This window comes from Arvicanthis niloticus, chromosome 9 (genome assembly GCF_011762505.2).
Source record: "Arvicanthis niloticus isolate mArvNil1 chromosome 9, mArvNil1.pat.X, whole genome shotgun sequence".
Taxonomy (NCBI): Eukaryota; Metazoa; Chordata; class Mammalia; order Rodentia; family Muridae; genus Arvicanthis; species Arvicanthis niloticus.
The window spans coordinates 50,254,495-50,276,188 of NC_047666.1; positions in this window are offsets into that span (position 1 = coordinate 50,254,495).

Here is a 21,694-nt window from a genome sequence, read left to right on the forward strand (position 1 = left end):
CAATGACCACCCAAAGCCAGACACAGGGAAACATGTCTGCAATACTAGCACCCTAGATAAGAAGGCATGGGGTTGTGGAATCCAGGGCCATCCTTGGCTACATAGAGAGTTCTAGAGTTCTAGGCAATTCTGTGCTGAATACAATCCTGTCTAAAATGAAATGTAAAACATTGTGTGTGTGTGTATGTGTGTGTATCAAAATACACAAAAAACCCAACAGCAATAATAGCAACAAACTACTTCTATGTGCCATTCTCATTCTGTGATCAAATGCAAAATTAAATTCCAAATTTTTAATCACCAATAATATTCTTGCAAGAGAACTCAGCAAACCATGCAGTATAGGTAGAAAATGGATGCTGCCGCAGCAGCCTCTAATTCAGTTCTTTGCTAGTGTCTGTAAGCAAGAGGGTACTATTTGGGACCCCAGCCCTCTACTTGCTTCTTCCCCAGGAATCACAGAGAGTGCCCAACCACTGCCATTCATATTGACTAAAGGCTCATTGATTCTTGTCACTTGCCAGACACTGTTTACCAGTCTCTGAATATTGTTTTCTCCAATCTCTGCTTTATTCTACTTTGAATGACAGTGAAGGGGGACTCGAAGAGATTAAATAACCTGTCTTCGCTCACAAACACTGACAGAGATGGCCTAATTTAATTTGTCCTGGGTTTTTGTTGTTGATTTTGTTGTTGTTGTTGTTGTTATGTTTAGTTGGTTTGTTTTTGTTTGCATCTTGTTCATGTCAAATCTATGCTGTTACTTCCACCTCAGTATTTCAGTGATAGGGAAGAAGCACACCAAAGGCACAGGGAGGCACATGTTCTCTCAGTAAGATAAGGTGATGAAGCCTGGGCACAAAGATGACATTCACCTCTCCAGTCTGTTCAAGAGACATATGATGCCTTACAATATACCTGATGTGTAACTTCCTTAGCTCTTCTCCATCTAACTTTCTGACACACAGAATCTGGAGTCACTAATTCAGCTAGGCTGGCTGGCCAACAAGCTATGGAGTCTCCTGACCATCTGCCTCCCAGTTCTGGGATCACCAGAGTGTCTGTCCCACCCAGCTTTTGATGTGGGTCCTTGGAATCTGAACTCAGGTTCTCATGTTTGTGTGGGGATTTTCCCCCAGACCTAGGGATACACCTTTAACTAAGAAAATATCTCACTTCATGGTGTTACTTTAGAAACCAAGTCCTCAAAATCTCCATGGTTTCCCTTCCATGGGTCTCACTCTTGAGCTAGCTGCTCTATGGAGTGCCAGACATTCTATAAACATCCCAAGGAGAGGCCTATGTGGCAGGAAGCCACAGGCTCCCCCTCCTGACAGTAGCCACATTGCATACAAGCCAGGATAAGGGATAGATCTACTCTCTTCAGACAGGCTTTACCCTAGACTGTGAGCACATAAGACCATGGGCAGGACCTACTAAAGCAGCTTCGCCATATGCCACAGCCCAACATCATACAAGCTGGGAAATGCCTGGTAACCTAAGGGGCTAGATCTGAATATGACCAAGAATGCCTTCATGTTCAGGTATAAGAAGGTCATCCTTGAGGAGTGAAGAGTACATTATATTTCCAAAGGCTTTGCCGATTCTTACAGAACTGTATCTAGAACCAATGTAGAAGGAAAAGAACATCCAGGAATCCTCAGCAGGAAAAAGGTGAGAAAAGCATTGGAAGGGTGATTCAGGGAAACCATTTTTCTCATTACTTTCTTTTCTTGTTAACTTGGTTAAAGGTCTTCCGAATGCACAATGGAAATGGCAAGAGAGTATTCATACAAGTCCTAAGAAAAACATATGTGAAGTTACATCACCATGGATGACCAACTATTGGAAAGTTACATCAAATAACCATAAAAAACACTGTACAAAGGTATACTGTAGTCTGTGCTCTTGAAGATACATAAAAGAAAAGAGGTGGCTCATCCTATAAAGTAAATTAGAAGTTTGTTGGAGAGCTGAGAACCAGCTGCTTATCAGACATCTTTCTACTGTCATTATCTATTGAAAACTCACATGAAATCAAATACAGATCCAAATGATAAGTTGATGGGAGCTGGAGAGATTACCCATTGACTAAGAAACAGTACTTGCTACTCTTACAGAGAACACAAGTTCAGTTCCTAGTACCCACATAGCAGCTAACAGCCATCCATAACGCCAGTTCTAGGGGATCCAATAATCACTTCTGACCTCTATTGGGAACCAGGCATGTATATGGTGCACATACAAACTTGTAAGCACAACACTTAATACATAAATAACAAACAAACCTGGGACTAGATAAAAGGAGGGGGAGAGGTGATGATACAGCTCCACAATGGACACACACACACATATACACACACACACATGAAAATAAATCTCAAAGATGAGAGCTAATTTGGAAGATGGAAAATTATATAGCATAATATATAGCTATATATTATATATATATAGCTGTATATAGCATAAGGTACTTAGTGTTGCACTTATTGTAAGGATGGGATAAATGCACAGCAATATCTGGGAGAATCAGGGATACATGATGAACATATAGAGAAAAGGGGAGCTCTTAATATGTAAAGATGAGGGTCATTCTCAGGAACTAGTAGGTAAGAGTCCCAAAAAAGATGGAAGCACAGACAGCAAAAACATATTTTGCAGAAAGTGAATATAGGTAAGGGAGAGATGAGCAAAGTGGGAGAATGGAATACTGATGCTAACATGTGGAGGAAAAGACTATAGAAAACAAGACAAAGGAAACCGTCATCTCCACATGATGATCTTCAATATGGTCTCATCCTCATCAGAATGACTTTAGAATTTCAAACACTTATGGTGTTTCTATTGTTTGGTGGAAGTTATTCTACGAAGCAAGAATGTGTAACAATACAAATGCTTGGACATTTAAAAGCTCCAAGAGAAGTAGAGCAGCTGGGATGTGTGTGAACGAATAATCTGTTATGTGTAGAAGTGAGCACCATACGTTTGCTGTGATGGGGGTCTCTTAGGAAGCTTCATTGCAGCACCATGAAAAATTGGAGCAGAGAAACTTTTCCAGCCAAAAGGGAGAAACGTGATGGATTCTTTTAATTTTCTTCAAGCTCAAATGTTCCCTCGCATATGCCAGTGTCACAAGAGGGAAACAAAAGCAGATGGGTATTGGCCTTATGCTCTTTTGAAAAACCTAAATGCAGCCACTTATTGTACCAGATAAGTAATCAAATCATTTATTAATGAGGGTATTATATGTGAGTGTGTATTTCAGGAATGATGTATATAATAGAGTCTTTACTGAGGCATATGTACCCATATTAAGACATGTATTTGTTGAGGAAGATGCCCCAAGGTTAACAAAGACATTCTGTACCCACCATTGTCACTACCTTCACACAGTCCCCATAGAACTAACTTATGCAATGGACATCTGAGAAACTAAAGTGTAAAACTAGAGTAAGTGACTTGCCCAAAGCATCCGGCTGGCCAGACGGCCTTTTATTATAAATCCATGTCCAAGGTTATTTCTATTCCATCAAGAAAATTTCTGAGGTGGTTAATCTTCATTGTCAAATTGATAGAATTTATAATATCAGCACTTGACTGTGAGGGAGGGTTCATAGATGTTTAACTGAGCAGGAAAGACCCATCTCAAATGTAGACAGAACAGTATCCCATGGACCAATGTCCTGGACTAAATAAAAAGAAAAGAGTGACACATCAGAAGGCATCTCTTTCTGCTTCCTGACTGAATCATAAGATCTCTCTCTCTCTCTCTCTCTCTCTCTCTCTCTCTCTCTCTCTCTCTCTCTCTGTGTGTGTGTGTGTGTGTGTGTGTGTGTGTGTGTACCTCATAAATTAATGATTGAATGATTAAAAACCCACTCCATTCCTGATCTTGATTCAAGGCCTTCGACAGCTATTTATTGTCTATTGTCTATAAGATAAAGACCCAACATTCTTCACAGAGCACACACATGTAAATAGGCCTTCATGAACCAGTCTCATCTCAGTCTCTACCCTCATCTTCTATATCACACTTGTATACTTACCATGTTTCCAGGTATCCTCAGAGGAGAATTTCACAGTGATGTGTGAAACAGGGAGAACACCTCAAATCCAAACTTTGGAACTATGAAGTGCTCCTAACTCTGGAGCACTGTGAAAGTCATGTTAACATCATAAATAGAAAGCCCCATGCCTGACTATGTGTGGTCATTGCTGTGTTCCTAGCTCACTGCTGTGAAAATACAGACACACTAAACAACTTGGGGTTCAACTGCCTTTGGATTTATTGCATAAAGTATATGTAAAATAAATATGAATTTCACACTTAGATTTGAGTCCCATCTCTAAAATATCTAAGAATTTGCAAATATTACAAAATCTGAGGGAGATTTTGTATTCTGAAAACCTATGGGCCCAAGTGCTCCAGATAGGGACATTCAGCCTTTTATATGAAGACAGATGCTAACCATCTAGGCTTTTAAATAACTTTTAAAATACAATTTTAATTATAGTTTCTACAGTGTTAACTATATCCTCATAAAACATAGACACAACAACACAAAGACATCCTGGGCTGCAGTGTGCCCAATTTCTTCCAGTGGCAATACTCAGTATAAATCTTGTACAATACCATGAAACAGAGAGTGGACATTGACTGTTTAATCTTATGTTGAGTTCCTCAAATATACTTGTTCTTGTTTGTATATGTATGTATTAAGGTGTCTATAGTTTTATACTTTTTAAACTGGCATGGGTTCATGTGATTACCACAAGAAATGAAGTACTTGAACAACTTCACTCTCATGGGGATCCTTTGCTCCCTCCTCTCTCCTCCCCTCTCCTCTCCTCTCTTCTCCCCTCCTCTCTTTCCTCTCCTTTCTCTCCTTTTCTCTCTCTCCCTATCTCTTCCCTTCTCCAACCTTCCCTCTTCTTCTCCTTTCCAATATTGCATTATCTCCAAGATAGGCACTTACTATATAGTCCCAGTTGGCTGAAACTCATGAAATGGGCCAATAAACTTGCAGAGATCTGTCTGATTCTGGCTCCTGAATGCTGGGATCAAAAGTTTGCACCACTGTGAGGAATCTTACTTTATCTGTCATAATCTACAGCTCCCCATTCCAAAGCCCTGGCATTTACACCCTTTATTCTCAACAACTACCTATCTATCCTTTGTTTCTAAAATGTTGCCTTTCAGCATGTTATATAGGCTGAGAGATTATTCAGTGGTCAAGAAAACTGTCTCTTGCAGAGAACTGAAGTTCAATTCCCAAAGCCTACATGGTATCTCACAACTACCTGTAAGTCAACACAACAGTATATGATGACCAAACTCTGTTCATTCAGAAAAAATCAAACATACAAAGAAATGAAAAGGCAGGGCTTTGGGGATGCTGAGTAAGTAAGCAAGGTTATGAGTTTTGCTTTACTTTTGAGACAAGGTTTCCTGTACCCATGGATATCATAAAGCTGTACTAGATGCAGTATAAAACACCCAAATCTGGGGTGTGAAATATGTTCCCATTTCTATCAGTTCTTACTAAAAAGTATAGATCATAAACTTTTCAGTAAGGGAATATATGCCCAGATAACTTTTCCCCAGGAAATACTCATTAACTTCACCATCGTATATTTGTACCTAGCTGATGGAAGTTTCTTGATAAAGGGTTTCTATTTGCCACACTTAGTAATAAGTCGTGGGTAAAAATAAAAATAATTTTCTTAAAATCAAGCATCAATATAGTTACACATTTCTACTTGCTCACTTGTGATCACTGAAAATATGTCTAGACTGCTGAATTTTCCTAGAGACAAGTCAGTTTTCCTGTTTAGCACCCATGCTTTATTGTTCATTCCTGCAAAGAACCACATATTGATATGTACCTTTTATCTATGATTTGCCAAGTCACACAAATATAATGCCTTATTGATGTTTGTGATACTTTTCAAATGTTTTCATGTTCACTTTATATTTGAGAGTCAGACCCCAGTACTCTAAATCTAAGGCCAAGACTTATTAATTTACTTACATAATTTTTGGAAAGTTACTAAATTTCTCCAGCCTTGGTTAACTCATTTATAAAATGGAGATGGTTAAGGATTAAATGAGATAAGTGTAACACAAAAAAGTTCAGTAAAAATGGATACACATCTCTGTTCTAATCAAGGACAGCTGGAGAGACAGGTTGAGTTTCTCATTAAGTACAAAAGTGGGGAAAAAGTTACCACAGAGAAAGTTTGCTTAACCCTTTTGCTCTGAAATGATTATTGCGTAAATATATCCCCATTTAAGTAATGAATTACATGACTCCATAATATGATTAGCACGTGCTAAAGTAAAGACTATTATCTCTAGATCTTTCAATGATACTCAGGAAACATGAGGTCATCTCTAAAGTTACATGCATCTTTCTGGGATGCCAGGTGTCATAATTAAGGTATATTATCTTGAGACATCACAGTTCTTTGAGGCCAAAATGAAAGTTTAAAAGTGGAGTAAATAATGGGTAAATAATGTTATTACATTGTTCAGAGTACAAATTCTCACATGCATGGCTAACACACACATACACACACACACACACACACACACACAAACACAAATACACTTTGATTCCAATATCCCCTTATCTAAGAGGAAGACCAAAATAGAAATTTTAAAATATTGCCATAAACATTATGACCCAATGGGCCAGCCAGCTGAAGATTTGTAGGAAGGGGTTTTTGTTTGGTTGGGTTTTTTGTTTGTTTGTTTGTTCATTTGTTTGTTTGCTTTTTGTCACATCCGTGGAACCTTAAGTATAGTTTAGATTTACAGTCATTCTCAAATGTATTGCTTGCAATCAAAAGTCACAGAGAATCAAGTCTATGAAATCACTACAAGAAAGAACATACTAGAACACAGAAGGAAAAATTATTCTTTAAATTTAATGAGTCTATATCTCTGTTCCACCTCCTCCATATGTGAAGAATGTGGTGTTACAATAAGAACTTTTCTCATGTTTTATTCATAGTGGGATTCAATTTGGTAGGGCTGGATGTGTATGTGTTCACTTTATTGGCGGATGAGTTAAATTTATGGTAATGGGGAAGTTAAGGAATGTATGCCAAATTAAAATCTTCAGAGATAGAACAGGGACTATGATATAAGACACTGAATCTAACTCACACCACTTTCATCATATCTGTTCATGTTCTGAGCATTAATTCAGAATTGAGTGGATTCCTTTTTTTAATTTATTTTTTTATTGGATACTTTATTTACATTTCAGATGCAATCCCCTTTCCCCATTTCCCTTTCCTAGAAAACCTCTATCCCATGTCCCCTTTTCCTTTTTGCTTTTATAAAATTTTTTAAAATGTTAATCACGGGCTTTATAAGTTTGGTATTGCTCAATCAGAAGTGTAACCCAATACCCAACCTAGATATATCAACTATCTTTGACTGGTGGACACACGTGAACAACTGCATCCATATACCCCCTCTCTTTCTCTCTCTCATCACCTAGCTTCTCCTCTCCTTCTTCTCCTCTCCTTACTCCATCTCTTCCTCTCGGTACTCCTCCCATCTTAGCTCTTCCTACATATCACCCTTCCTGTTAAAATAAAACTTTTCTCTCTAAATACAATTAGAGCATAATTATAACAATTTGTACCACTGAGGTACAAGATAGTCCTAATACCCAGTCCATCATTTTGTTGACTAACCAGAACCTATGTCATCTCTCCTAACTAAAACACTTAGTTCTGAACCTGGGTTTTTTTCTTGGCTTTAGAATGAATGTCAGCAGAAAACCATCCACTCAAATCTTTTCTCTCAAAGTAAATAGCCAGGATTGGCTATGAGACTATAAGTTTTCAACCCCATCAGAAATCTAGAATGACTAAGTTAACTGAAATTGTGGGAAGCACAAAGCATAGCTTCTAAAACTTAGCCAATTTATAGAGACCGCTGAACACCTGGACAGTCCCTATACTACAAAACATTGGAGGATCTGATCTTCAGCCTTCTGACCCAGGATCATCTGACAGACCTTAGTGATGCAGAATTATTAAGGGCTGATTACTCTGTCTAGGCAGATATAATCAGTTGACTATTCTGCAAGTGTGTTCTTTTCTGGACAGTAATTTGTCTGTAGATGGTAAGAGGCAATTCTTGTCTAGTGGCTGTCTCACCACGACTGGAATAACTCCAAGGATGCTCAATTTCTTCTTAGAATCCAAGATATGAAGCTGTCAGGAGCAGACAGGTCTCTAATCAAAATGAACATTAATACAGAAATGTTTATCACATCAATTCTGTGGACTTCTGACGTTTTGAAAACCAACTATCCATGTAAGGTAATCTGGACTGTTGTCTGTTAACTCCTCTCAGCTATTTCTAAATAAAATATAGAAAACACCCTAACAATAAACTCAAAGTCATGAATTTGCTATAGTCCCTTAATTCACAGACTAACCATCTCAAATCAGTTTTTAAAAAGTTAAAGAAGGACTGGGTCTAGGCCTTGTATTCCTAAATGTGTTATGCAGGCACAATGCCTATGAGAGTAACAATATTCATCTCACTTCTATATCAATAAGAAGCTCGTACCAATGAAAACCTTAAATTTGAAATCAAAGTAAATTTTGTACCATTTAAAAAATTAAAACTTCATCTTGATAATAATTATACAGATTTCTACCAATAGGTTATAGCTATGAAATAAATCCTAGCTAATCCACCCTGTTCCAACAAAACCACTACTTTTCCCTAGAAAGACATCCCAATATTAACCACCTTAGTCCCCAAGCCCAGGGAATAGGGGCGCTGACTCTTCATTAACTTCTTCAAGCTGATTATGGGCATTGAGATATTAGAAGAGGGGTGGGGGAAGGGTAAATAGATAAGCCTCCAATTCCGTGTCTTCAGTGTATCCAGATGGAATTCCAGGACATCAGAGATTTGAGCAGGTCTGCTCAGCTTGCTTGATAAGTAGATACACCAAGACTGTGTATTCTGCAATATACAATTCTCAAAACAAATTTTAGTATCAAGATCTTTTTTTAGAGGGCTGACATTTTATTAAAGATGTTGGTTCTAACAACTTATTTTTCTTGGATATTATATTTACATTTCAAATTTTATCCCTTTACACCATTCCCCCCACCACCCAGGAACCCCTTATCTCATCTTTCTCCTCCTGCTTCTATGAGGGTGTGCACCCACCTACCCCCCACTCCCACCTCCCCACCCTCATATTCCCCCCAACACTCAGTGTTCAGCCTTCAAACCAAAACCTTCAGACCAAAGATCTCCTCTCCCCACTATGCCCAACAAGGCCATCCTCCCCTACATATACAGCTAGAGTCATGGGTCCCTCCCTATGTGCTCCTAGGTTGGTGGTTTAGACCCTGGGGAGCTGTGGTTGGTTGGTATTGTTGCTTTCCTCATGGGGCCACCAACCCTTTCAGCTCCTTCAGTCTTCTCTCTAACTTCTCCATTGGGAACCCTTGATCAGATCAATGGTTAGCTATGAGTATCTGCCTCTGGGTATGTCAAAATCTTGGGGACCTCTAAGGAGACAGCCATATCAGGTTGCTGTCAGCATACACTTCCTGTCATCCATATCAACGTCTATTTTTAGTGACTATACATGGGATGAATACCTAGGTAGAATGGTCTTCAGACAACCTCTCCTTCAGTTTCTGTCCCACACTTTGTCTCTATATTTGCTCCCTTGGGTATTTTGTTACTCCTTCTAAGTAAGACCTAAGCATCCACATTTATTCTTCCTTCTTCATGAGCTTCATGTGGTCTGTTAGTTGAATCTTTGTTGTTTCAAACTTTGGGGCTAATCTCCGCTTATCAGTGAGTAAATACCACGTGTGTTCTTTTGTGATTTGGTTACCTCACTCAGGATGATATTTTCTAGTTCCATCCATTTACCTAAGAATTTCTCAAATTCATTATTTTTAATAGCTGAGTAATATTCCATTGTGTAAATGTACCACATTTTTTGTATCCATTCCTCTGTTGAAGGGCATCTGGGTTCTTTCCAGCTTCTGGCTATTATAAATAAGGCTGCTATGAACATAGTGGGGAATATGTCCTTGTTATATGTTGGAGCATTTTCTGGGTATATGCCCAGGAGTGGTATAGCTGGGTCCTCAGGTAGTGCTATGTCCAATTTTCTGAGGAACAGCCAGACTGATTTGCAGAGTGGTTGTACAAGCTTGCAACCCCACCAACAATGGAGGAGTGTTCCTCTTTCTCCACATCCTCACCAGCATCTACTATCACCTGAATTTTTTATCTTAGCCATTCTGACTGGTGTGAGGTGGTATCTCAGGGTTGTTTTGTTTTGCATTTTCCTGATGACTAAAGATGTTGAGCATTTCTTAAGGTGCTTCTCGGCCATTCAAGTTTCCTCAGTTGAGAATTCTTTGTTTAGCTCTCTGTACTCCATTTTTAATGGGGTTCTTTTCTTGTTTGATGTCTAATTTCTTGAATTTTTTGTATATATTTGATATTAGCCCTCTATCGGATCTAGGATTGGTAATGATCTTTTCCCAATCTGTTGGTTGCCATTTTGTCTTATTGACACTGTCCTTTGCCTTACAGAAGCTTTGCAATTTGATGAGGTCCCATTTGTCAATTCTTGATCTTAGAGCATAAGTCATTGGTGTTCTGTTCAAGAACTTTTCCCCTGTGCCTAAGTATTCGAGGGTCTTCCCCATCTTCTCTTCTATTAGTTTCAGTGTATCTGGCTTTATGTGGAGGTCCTTTATCCACGTGGACTTGAGCTTTGCACAAGGGGATAGGAATGGAGTAATTTACATTCTTCTACATGGTGATCTCCAGTTGAGCCAGCACCATTTTTTGAAAATGCTGACTTTTTTCCACTGCATGGTTTTAGCTCCTTTGTCAAAGATCAAGTGACCATAGGTGTGTGGGTTCATTTCTGGATCTTCAATTCTATTCCACTGATCTTCCTGCCTGTCTCTGTACCAATAGCATGCAGTTTTTATCACTACTGCTCTGTAGTACAGTTTGAGGTCAGGGATGGTGATTCCCCCAGAAGTTCTTTTATTGTTGAGAATAGTTCTAGTTATCCTGGGTTTTTTGTTATTCCAAATGAATTTGTAAATTGCTCTTTCTATCTCTATGAAGAATTGATTTGGAATTTTGATGGGGATTGCTTTGAATCTGTAGATTGCTTTTGGCAAGGTGGCCATTGTTACTATATTAATCCTGCCAATCCAGGAGCATGGGAGATCTTTCCATCTTCTGAGATCTTTGATTTCTTTCTTCAGAGAGTTGAAGTTCTTGTCATACAGATCTTTCACTTGCTTGGTTAGATTCACCCCAAGATATTTTATATTATTTGTGGCTATTGTGAAGGGTGTCATTTCCCTAATTTCTTTATCAGCCTGTTTATCCTTTGAGTACAGGAAGGCTACTGATTTGTTTGAATTGATTATATATCCAGCTACTTTGCTGAAGTTGTTTATCAGGTTTAGGAGTTCTCTGGTGGAAGTTTTAGGGTCACTTAAGTATACTTAAGATGATATATCTGCACATAGTGATATTTTGACTTCTTCCTTGACTATTTGTATCTCTTTTACTTCCTTTTGTTGTCTAATTGCTTTAGTTAGGACTTCCAGTACTATATTAAATAGGTAAGGTGAGAGTGGGCAGCCTTGTCTAGTCCCTGATCTTAGTGGGATTGCTTCAAGTTTCTCTCCATTTAGTTTGATGTTGGCTACTGGCTTGCTGTATATTGCTTTTACTATGTTTAGGTGTGGGCCTTGAATTCCTGATCTTTTAAGACTTTTAACATGAAGGGATGTTGAATTTTATCAAATGCTTTCTCAGCATCTAGTGAGATGACCATGTGTTTTTTTTCTTTGAGCTTATTTATGTAGTGGATTTATGTAATGGATTTCATTGATGGATTTCCGAATATTGAACCATCCCTGCATTCCTGGGATAAAGCCTACTTGATCTTGATGGATAATTGTTTTGATGTGTTGTTGGATTTGGTTTGCGAGAATTTTATTGAGTATTTTTGCATCAATATTCATAAGAGAGATTGGTCTGTAGTTCTCTTTCTTTGTTGGGTCTTTCTGTGGTTTAGGTATGAGTGTAATGGTAGCTTCATAGAACGAATTGGGTAGTGTTCCTTCTGTTTCTATTCGATGGAATAGCTTGAAGAGGATTGGTCTTCCTTGAAGGTCTGAAAGAATTCTGCACTGAAACCATCTGGCCCCGGACATTTTTTGGTGGGAAGATTTTTAATGACTGTGTCTATTTCTTTAGGCATTATGTGACTGTTTAGATGGTTTATCTGCTCCTCATTTAACTTTGGTACCTGGTATCTGTCTAGAAAATTGTCCATTTCATCCAGATTTTCCAATTTTGTTGAGTATAAGCCTTTGTAGTAGGATCTGATGATTTTTTTAAATTTCCTCAATTTCTGTTGTTATGTCTCCCTTTTCAGTTCTGATTTTATTAATTTGGATACTCTCTCGGTGCCCTTTGTTTAGTCTGGCTAAGGGTTTATCTATCTTGTTGATTTTCTCCAAGAACCACCTCCTGGTGTTGTTGATATTTTGTATAGTTCTTTCTGTTTCTACTTGGTTAATTTCAGCTCTGAGTTTGATTGTTTCCTGTTGTCTACTCCTCTTGGGTATATTTGCTTCTTTCTCTTCTAATGTTTTCAGGTATGCTGTCAAGTTGTTAATGTATGCTCTCTCCAGTTTCTTGTTGAATGTACTTAGAGCTATGAGTTTTCCTCTTAGTACTGCTTTCATGGAGTCCCACAAGTTTTGGTATAATGTGTCCTCCTTTTCATTAAATTCTAAAAAGTCTTTAATTTCTTTCTTAATCTCTTCCTTGACCAAGTCATCCTTGAGTAGAGCATTGTTCAGTTTCCATGTATATGTGGGCTTTCCATTGGTTTTGTCATTATTAAAGACCAGCCTTAGTCCATGGTGGTCTGATAGGGTGCAAGGGATTATTTCAATCTTTTAGTATCTGTTAAGGACTGTTTTGTGACCAATTATATGTCTATTTTGGAGAAGGTTCCATGAGGTGCTGAGAAAAAGGTATATTCTTTTGTTTTACAGTAAAATGTTATATATATATATATATATATATATATATATATATATATATATATCAGTCAAATCCATTTGGTTAATAACTTCTGTTAGTTTCATTGTCTCTGTTTAGTTTCTGTTTCCATGATTTGTTCATTGCTGAGAGTGGGTTGTTGAAATCCCCCACTATTATTGTGTGAGGTGTGATGTATGCTTTGAGCTTTAGCAAAGTTTCTTTTATGTATGTGGGTGCCCTTGCATTTGGGGCATAGATGTTGAGAATTGCGAGTTCCTCTTGGTACATTATTCCTTTGATGAGTATAAAGTATCCTTCCTTATCTTTTTTGATTATGTTTGGTTGAAAATCAATTTTATTTGATATTAGAATTGCTACTCCAGCTTGTTTCTTGGGACCATTTGTTGGAAGATTGTTTTTCATCCTTTTACTCTGACATAGTGTCTGTCTTTGTCACAGAGGTGTGTTTCCTGTATAAAGCAGAATTCTGGGTCTTGTTCTGCTAGCCTATGTCTTTTTATTAAAGAATTGAGTCCATTGATACTAAGAGATATTAAGGAAAAATGATTGTTGCTTCCTGTCACTTTTGTTATTGGAGGTAGAATTATGTTTGTGTAACTCTCTTCTTTTGGGGTTGTTGGGAGATTACTTTTTGTTTTTTTCTATGTTGTAATTTCCCTCCTTGTGTTGGAGTTTTCCATCCATTATCCTTTGAAGGGCTGGATTTGTGGGAAGATATTGTGTAAATTTGGTTTTGTCATGGAATATTTTAGTTTCTCCATCAATATTTTTTGTTTCAATTTTTTATTTTTTATTTATTTATTAGATATTTTATTTACACTTCAGATGCTATCCCCTTTCCCCATCCCCCCCCTTAGAAAACCCCTATCCCATGCCCCCTTTTCCTTTTTGCATTTATACATTTTTTAAAAAAAATGTTAATCATAGGCTTTATAAGTTTGGTATTGTTCAATTAGAGGTGTAACCCACTGCCCAACCTAGATATAACAACTATCTTTGACTGGTGGAGATACATGACCATCTGCCTCCCTGTCTCCCCTCTCTTTCTCTCCTCTCCTTCTTCTTCTCCTCTTCTTACTCCTTTTCTTCCTCTCAGTACTCCTCCTACCTTAGCTCCTCCTACACATTACCCTTCCTATTAAAATGAAACTTTTCTCACAAAATACAATTAGAGCATAATTATGCCAATTTGTACCAGTGAGGTACAAGATAGTCCTAATACCCAGTCCATCCTTTTGTTGACTAACCAGCACCTCTGTCATCTATCCTAACTAAAATATTTAGTTCTGAACCTGGCTTTAGATGAATGTCAGCTGATGACCATCCACTCAAATCTTTTCTTTCAAGGTAAATAGCTATAAGTTTTCAACCCGTCAGAAATCCAGAATGACTGAGTTAACTATAATTGTGGGAAGCACAAAGCATAGCTTCTAAAACTTAGCCAATTTATAGAGACCTCTGAACTTCTGGACACTCGCTCTACTTCAAAACGTTGGAGCATCTGTTCTTCTGCCTTCTGGCCCAGGATCATCTGACAGACCTTAGTGCTGCAGAATTATTAAGGGCTTCTTAGTGATATAAGAGTGAGATGAATATTGTTACTCTCATAGGCATTCTCCATCAATATTGATTGAGAGTTTTGCTGGATATAGTATTCTGGGCTGGCATTTGTGTTCTCTTAGGGTCTGTATGATATCAGTCCAGGATCTTCTGGATTTTATAGTCTCTGGTGAGAAGTCTGGTGTAATTCTTATAGGTCTGCCTTTATATGTTACTTTACCTTTTTCCTTTACTGCTTTTAGTATTTTTTCTTTGTTTTGTATATTTGATGTTTTGATTATTATGTGGCAGGAGGTATTTTTTTCTGGTCTAGTCTATTTGGGGTTCTATAGGCTTCTTGTATATTTAAGGACATCTCTTTCTTTAGGTTAGGAAAGTTTTCCTCTATAATTTTGTTGAAGATACTTACTGGCCCTTTAACTTGGGAGTCTTCACCCTCATCTATACCTATTATCCTTAGGTTTGGCCTTCTCATTGTGTCCTGGATTTCCTGGATGTTTTGGGTTAGGAGCTTTTTGCATTTCGCATTTTCTTTGACAGTTGTGTCAATGTTTTCCATGGTATCTTCTGCACATGAGATTCTCTCTTCTATCTCTTGTATTTTGTTGGTGATGCTTGCATCTATGACTCCTGGTCTTTTTCTTAAGTTTTCTATCTCCAGGGTAGTCTCCCTTGGAGATTTCCTTATTGTTTCTACTTCAACTTTTAGATCCTGGACGGTTTTGTTTAATTCCTTCACCTGTTTAGTTGTGTTTTCTTGCAATTCTTTAAGGGATTTTTGTGTTTCCTCTTTAAGGGTTTCTATCTGTTTACCTGTGTTCTCCTCAAATTCTTTGAGAGTGTTATTTATGACCTTCTTAAAGTCCTCTAACAACATCATGAGAAGTGATTTTAATTCTGTATCCTACTTTTCTGGTGTCATGTGGTGCTCAGGGCTTGCTATGGTGGGAGAACTGGGTTCTGGTGATGCCAAGTAACTTTGGTTTCTGTTGTTTAAGTTCTTGCACTTGCCTTTTGCCATTTGGTTAGCTCTAGTGCTACCCTCTCTCACTGGTTCTGACTGGAGGCTGTCTTTCCAGTTATCTTGCTTGTGTCAGAACTCCTCAGGGTCCAGATGTCTCTGTGATCCTGTTATCCTGAGCTCCAGCTGCTCTGAGTGCAGTGTCTCCTCTAGGATGTCTCAGGGCAAGGTGTCTTCATGAGAGCAGACCAGCTAGGTGTTCGCTGCTCTAAATGCAGTGGTTCCTCTAGAATGTCCGAGGATATGGTGTCTGTTGCTCTGGATTCTGTGGCTCCTCTAGGGTGTCTCTGGGTATGGTGTCCCCTGCTCTGAGGTCGGTGGCCTCTCTAGGATGTCTCAGGATACGGTTTTCACAAGGGTGCAGACCCAACCCACTGGGTGTCTGACTCTCTGAGGACACTGGCCTCTCTGGGATGTCTCAGGATATGGTTTACACAAGGGTGCAGACCCACTGTGTGTATGCTTCAGCCACCGGGATCTGAAGAAGGGTGGAAGGGGAGTGGAATTCCGCAGGGGTGGGGTCTGGGTGCCTGTGGTGGGGGGTCCTTTGAGCTTCCTGCTCCCAGCTGTGGTTCTGAGGCATAGGACAGTGCACGACTGACCTTACCTGCCTCTCTGAGGACACTGGCCTCTCTGGGATGTCTCAGGATATGGTTTCCACAAGGGTGCAGACCAGCTGGGTTTAGAATTGCATGGATTTCTATGTGAAATAAGAGGTAGGTAATACAAGCATAGAGATATAAACTTTACAGGTCAAAAGAATATCTAAGAAGTAAAGAAGAGGAGAGAAGAAAGGAAGGAAGAATAGAAAGAAAGAAAGAAAGGAAGGAAGGAAGGAAGGAAGGAAGGAAGGAAGAAAGAAAGAAAGGAAGGAAAGGATCAAAGAAAAAAGAAACAAAGAAAGAAGAAAACAAGCAAGCAAAACTACTCTGTGCCTTTGTTGTGTTCATCTACATGCCAGACATGCCTCAGGGAAGAACCTGCAATTTTCAAGTGGTCAGTAGATATTTCCCAAATTCAAATGTGAAGAGAAAACATAATTAAAAAACGAAAATATGGCAAAATATCCAGGAACAATAGTGGCATTTTAAATAGTGTTATAGAACTATAATTGAAAGGGGAAAGAAGAAATTACTGTAGCAATCATGGCCAAGGCTTTTCCCAAGTTAACTTGAGCCACTGACCAGAGAAACACAATCAATAAACACCTAGTAAAATAAACACCAGGAAAAGTTCACCAAGACTCAGAGTCAACCATCAATCAAACTAAATGCTCATCAAAGCCAACAGTTCCTCTTTGCCTCCTCTTTTTGAAACATCCCTGGAAGTCAAATCTGTAGTTTATGCAGTTGTTGCCCATTCATTGGCCATTTATTCTAATTTGTCTCTGTCTAATTTTGATGCTTGCCTTATTCATACTGATTTTTTTAATTGACAATTACCGAAGACGAGTAAGACACAAAGAGCCACAACACACATGAAAGCCAATAGGTACACAGAGAGAGTTGGGAAAAAAATAACTCTAATGAGTACCATTAAAAAATCAGACAAGAAATGCATTCCTGTATAAGCGACTTGAGAATATGGGTGAACAGGAAGACCTGAAGAAGTCAGGGAGACAGCTGCATGGCAGCTCCATGAAACACAAAAGACAGAGCAGAGTGGATTTCTAAAAAGCTTTAAGAGGCTTTTTTTTTTCAAGTGGACAGAACACAATTGGTGGTCTGAATCTCAGCTTGACCAAATTCTCCAAGCTGTCAAACATCAGAGGGATGAGTCCTGACAACCAACCAGAGGACACTTAAGTCCACAGTCTCCCACCATTAGTGCCCAGTGTTTTATTGCCACAGCTACTACAAGGATTTGTCCTTATCTAGTTAAGTCTAAGATACCAGAGTTATATCAGTATGAAAGCTGCATCTCAAACCAAAGAGCCTATTGAACTTGGTAATGGCAATTCTACAAGCCAGGGATGGCAACATAGTGTGGCCCAGCACATGAAAATCATCCTGGTCCTAGTTCAAAGGAATGATGGAGAGATGGTTCAGTGAAAACAAGAAACCACAGATGTTTCTCCCTAACACAGAGAGATTTTCTTTTCTTTTTTTTTTTTTTTTCACCTATCCTAAAGCATTAGAGAAACTAGTTCACACAAGATGTGGGTTTTTATGCTACCCTCAAATTCATTAATATCTTGTTTTATCGCCACTCTACTTTCGCTCATGTAAGCATCAGGTGTTAATGGTAACATCACTTTTAGCAACAATAACTCTGAACCAAAAAATCTGCTGACCTCACTAGGGCAAAGAATGACAAATCCTCCTCCTCTGAGAATTAGGGTCCCCTCCCCCTCTTGATGCATTCTGAAGACTGTAAAAGGAACCAGCTGACAGATCTGTATGGATTCCCAACAAAATCAACAGCAGGTCACTGTACCACCTGTAATGCCATATAGAGATGGGTATTGGATAGTTACCTTTGCTGTTGACAATGCCATAGGTAGAAAAGAGACTCCACATAGACTAGCAAAGAGGTAATTGACCCAGATCCCTTAGCAGTAGAGGCACAGAAGAAAACACAGGGGGAATTTATACCAGAGCAAAGGGAAGGAATCTGTGTAAAGACTTTCATTAAAGCCATCATAAAAAGTGTTATCCACACATTGCATATTCCTTACTTGGTCTTACATCCCACTTTTAGCATAATCATTTCCCTCTTTTCATCTTTTAAAACTGATACATAGTTGGTTCATCTTATTTCATACAATTGGGTTTTGTCAGTTTCTCTGTTGCTATGACAAAACATTAACCAAAAACAGCTTGGGGAGGAAAGGGTTTATTTCATCTGATAACTCTCAGGCCGCACTCCATCACTGAGGCAAGTCAGGGCCAGAACACTAGGTAGACTCCAGAACCTGGAGCCAGAAATGGAAACAGAAGTCATGGAGGAATGGTGCTTACTAGATTTCTTTCTTTCTTTCTTTTTGACAGAGTTTGTCTATATAGACCTGGCTGTCCTGGAACTCACTCTATAGACCAGGCTGGACTGGATTTCTTTCTGTGGTTTGCTCAGCCTGCTTTTCTATACAGCTCAGGCCCACATTCCACGTGTAGCACCATCCACAGTGGGCTGGCCCACAAACTTCAACTATTAACCAAGACAATGCCCCCACTGGCTTGCCCACAAGCCAATGAATTGATGCATTTTATCACTTGAAGTTCCTTCTTCCAAGATGACCATAGATTGTGTCAGGTCAACAAAACTTTAACAAATACACAATTGTTCTGTTTATGTCCTGAGAAACATGGATCACCACGGTGAGTCTATCCTAGCCTTCCTGGTCTCTTAAACTTGCCTGAGTCAGCATCCTCTGATGGGTGACTCCACTCAGCATGTATTATTACTATTATCCAGACAATAGTCGACTTCAGCTTCTCAGTACTGGCCTCAGGAATGGCCACTTATGGCAAGCCCAAGTCACCATAAGTATTAAATGATAGTACAAATCATTCTATCTGCTTCCCTTTTGTTTCCTCATGAGAACAAAAGAAGCCATTACTCCCCACGGCTTTTCTAGCCCAGTCATTTTGTGATTATACATCATTTCTGCTTCCTGCACCTTTGGCAAGAAACAACAGCGCATGGGCAGGTAAATGTGCTATCCAGGCCATGAATTATTAAAAAAGACTCTCATATTTCTACGACAATCAAAACAAATATAACAACATCCATAACAGAACAGAACTGAATTTTCTCTCCAGACTTATAACATTTCTGAATTACCACAAATCCAATTGAATATGAGGAGTGATAATAACAAAGATAGATATTCAGAGTGCGGCCCTTAAATACTGCTACTAAAACCATTTATATCCATGCACGTCATTTTCTTTTGTTCTTAGAGCCACTATTTTCTTGAGGGAACATATCCTTGAAATCATTCCAATTGGAATGGAAGCTTCAATGTACAAAAATCATATTTTCAAACAAAACTGCCAGACTTTGTTCAAATTGCACACAGGCATCCCCTAGTGGCTTGAAAGTCTCAGAAGTGTCTCACTACCAGCTCCCTACTTCGCCTTTGAACATATCACTTGCTGCACACCTTAAATCTACAAGTAAACCAGCTATCAGCTGCCTCTTATGACAGAGAGGGTACATGAGCACTTCACTATTGGAGGAAGGGAACAATTTTAGAACCAGCCAAAAGCCTTGTAAACTTGTACTGGGCTTCAAAGAGCCTGCCATCCAGAGGTCTCCAAACACCTCTTTCTGAGCACCCTGCTTTCAGCATACACAAGAATCCCAAACCTCCTTGTTTTCTTCCTCTATTGTGAATATATGCAAAACAGTATAATGGTAATTGCAGGAACTGTACACCCTCATTGAGCTCATTTGGCTTAAATGCAGAGAGCTGTGAGTCTTGTCATTCATTATCCAGAGATAAAACTCTTTCATGTATTTTTGAAAGAAGGAAGTGAAACAGCAGAATTAGGAGGCATCAGTCCATTTAATTATTGTTTACAAGTCTCAGTGGAATGGCATGCCAAGTCTGCTTTGCTACCCAAACTATGTGCTAGACAGAGCCATAGAGTCATCCTTGCCAAAGAGTCTGAGTAGTCCTGCCAGAGTTGAAGCTAGTCAATCCATCAAGTAAGAACTAAGTAAGAGAAAAAAAAAAACACTCAAGTATAGAAATATGAAAGGACAGTCAGCTCTTGGGCTATTCAAACTAATTATCTGAGTTCTGGAGAGCTTCTGAGTGAGGACTCAAATCTTAGGGATGCTTAGGCCTTCACTTGAGATAAAACAATCCCACTATGGAATTCCTGGACATTACAATCTGAAGACGGTGATTTCCCAAATAGGAACAGAAACGCCGTGAGATAGAACAAAAGTGGAAACTAAGAGAAGAGGGAAAATTGTGGGTGGGTTGGTGGGAGTGGGAGGGTGGGTAGGGGCACATCCTCATAGAAGCAGGAGGAGGGGAGATGGGATAGGGGGTTCCTGGGTGGGAGTCAAATGGGGAAAGGGGATTACATCTGAAATGTAAATAAAATATCCAATAAAAAATTTTAAAATTTTTAAGAAAGAGAGAGAGAGATCTAAGCATTTTCCAAATTCCCTCTCTGTTTTACCTATGGATCCCTCCGAACTAACTTGGCCACGGGCTTTTTCAGACCATCAAACTCCAAAATGTCTCTTCTTATCACAAATTCCAAATAAGCTCAGCTTTCTTGAAGGTGTCTAAGATATTTATGGTTTAGCAATGGTATACTCACACAAAGATCACAACAACATGCAAAGTGATGGACTTGGAAATGCCGGTAACTTTGAAAATTATTAATACACACCTCTCCAAATATTATATACAGGTGGCAAAAGAATCTGTAAAACTTGCTGAATAACATTTATTTTAGGGAAAAAATGAACTGAACAATGAGGTGGACACCAAAGTATACCTCTTCTAATTCCCAACTGAAATTTATTTATTTAGTGTGAATGTATGCAGGCAGGCACACACACGCGCGGAAGCCAGAGGACAGTCTGTAGGTGTTGGTTTTATGCTTTGTCATGTGTGTCCTGTGGGTCAAAATCAGACCATTCTTCACATTTGCACATTTGAAACGCCATTGCTCTTTATTTGAGCCTCTCAACACAGTACTATGACATACACATAGACAGTAAAATGGCTACTAGAGAGGAGGGCATTAACATCTCTCATTTCATACTTATTTTTCATAAGGAAAGACAAACAAAATTAATTTTAAAAATCTCTGACCCAATGCAATCTTATTTATTATAGTTCTCATACTGTATGTGGAAAATTGCCTACAAGGTTGGAAATTCTGAGATAAAATAAAGATGAGTGTAAAAGCTGACAGCCTCATTTTATTACATACAAATGAAACAAATTCACTGGAAGCGGGCAGTGAGAAGGCTGGGGAGCTTTGAAAATGAGTGGAATAAGTAGATTCCACACAAAATAA